At 44.4% G+C, this 2,171-nt stretch overlaps 1 pseudogene; it reads right to left on the minus strand.

The window, feature by feature from the left end:
• Positions 1-408: 408 nt before the first annotated feature.
• Positions 409-527, minus strand: LOC134937666 (5S ribosomal RNA; annotated as a pseudogene).
• Between the last annotated feature and the right edge of the window lie 1,644 nt (positions 528-2,171).

The following is a 2,171-nucleotide window of genomic DNA, read 5'->3' on the forward strand; positions in this document are numbered from 1 at the left end:
GATAAAGATATGGAATTATGTTCTAGACATCAGAGCAAAATTGTGTTGCTGAGATGATGAATCTGACACTATGCAAAAGTGGGTAAAGCATGCTCTTTGATTTAATATGCCAGCCCAACTTATTGGGGAGAAACAATCACAACAGCCTGCTATCTTCAAAATCTTTTAGTGAGAAAAACTGAAAAGACTTCATACTGTATGAGCTGTGGAATGGAAAGTAACCTGGTCTACAGCATATAAAAATATTTGGAAGTAAAGCATTAGTACATATTCAAAAGGAAAAACGCTTAAAGTGGGATGCTTATTCAAAGAAAGAAGTGCTTGTATGCTACAGTGAATATCAAATGGGTTACAGAATTCTGCATAAATGAGGTGTGGAGTTTATAACCTCGGCTTTTCACCAAAGAGGGCTTGCTGCACCTGGTATTCCCAGGAGGTCTCCCATCCAAGTACTGACCAGGCTTATCACTGCTTAGCTTCCAAGATTAGATGAGATCGGGTGTGTCCAGTGAAGTATGACAGTAATCTTCTGAATGAGAGAGTACAGTATGTACTCCACTGTATTAGAGATGTAGAGTGCGCTTCTGCTGTCCAAATGAGTGTGGTCACGTGTCCCTATTATCTCCGCATTCCAGAGAATTAGGCTGGCACATTTAGATGAGAGAGTGCATGGAAAAAACATGGTTTGGTAAAGAGTCATTTACCCTTTGGAGAAAATATAAGAATGTAATAAGGAGTGGTCTGCACTGTCCCTTCTACTTACACACTGTCATCTAGCTAGATGCAGGACAGTGGATTAGAGGGTACCAAGCACAGAGAACTTTAGAAATAAAGAAGCCTTATTGCAGTATGTGTTTGTCCTGACTGCATGGGTAGGTACAATGGCCACAGACGTATGTAGTCCCTAAACCCTCCTGCATGCAGTGTTAGATGAATAAAATAAGATTTTACTCACCGGTAAATCTATTTCTCGTAGTCCGTAGTGGATGCTGGGAACTCCGTAAGGACCATGGGGAATAGACGGGCTCCGCAGGAGACTGGGCACTCTAAAAGAAAGATTAGGTACTATCTGGTGTGCACTGGCTCCTCCCTCTATGCCCCTCCTCCAGACCTCAGTTAGGATACTGTGCCCGGAAGAGCTGACACAATAAGGAAGGATTTTGAATCCCGGGTAAGACTCATACCAGCCACACCAATCACACCGTATAACTCGTGATACTATACCCAGTTAACAGTATGAAATATAACTGAGCCTCTCAACAGATGGCTCAACAATAACCCTTTAGTTAGGCAATAACTATATACAAGTATTGCAGACAATCCGCACTTGGGATGGGCGCCCAGCATCCACTACGGACTACGAGAAATAGATTTACCGGTGAGTAAAATCTTATTTTCTCTGACGTCCTAGTGGATGCTGGGAACTCCGTAAGGACCATGGGGATTATACCAAAGCTCCCAAACGGGCGGGAGAGTGCGGATGACTCTGCAGCACCGAATGAGAGAACTCAAGGTCCTCCTCAGCCAGGGTATCAAATTTGTAGAATTTAGCAAACGTGTTTGCCCCTGACCAAGTTGCAGCTCGGCAAAGTTGTAAAGCCGAGACCCCTCGGGCAGCCGACCAAGATGAGCCCACTTTCCTCGTGGAATGGGCTGTTACCGATTTAGGATGCGGCAATCCAGCCGCAGAATGCTCCAGCTGAATTGTGCTACAAATTCAGCGAGCAATAGTCTGCTTAGAAGCAGGAGCACCTATTTTGTTGGGTGCCTACAGGATAAAAAACGAGTCAGTTTTCCTGACTCCAGCCGTCCTGGAAATATAAATTTTTAAGGCCCTGACTACGTCCAGTAACTTGGAATCTTCCAAGTCCTTAGTAGCCGCAGGCACTACAATAGGTTGGTTCAAGTGAAAAGCTGATACCACCTTAGAGAGAAACTGGGGACGAGTCCTCAATTCTGCCCTATCCATATGGAAAATCAGATAAGGGCTTTTACATGACAAAGCCGCCAATTCTGACACACGCCTGGCCGAAGCCAAGGCCAATAACATGACCACTTTCCACGTGAGATATTTCAAATCCACAGTTTTAAGTGGCTCAAACCAATGTGATTTTAAGAAACTCAACACCACGTTGAGATCCCAAGGTGCCACAGAAGGCACAAAAAAGGGG

The sequence above is a fragment of the Pseudophryne corroboree genome, chromosome 6, assembly GCF_028390025.1.
Source record: "Pseudophryne corroboree isolate aPseCor3 chromosome 6, aPseCor3.hap2, whole genome shotgun sequence".
Taxonomy (NCBI): domain Eukaryota; kingdom Metazoa; phylum Chordata; class Amphibia; order Anura; family Myobatrachidae; genus Pseudophryne; species Pseudophryne corroboree.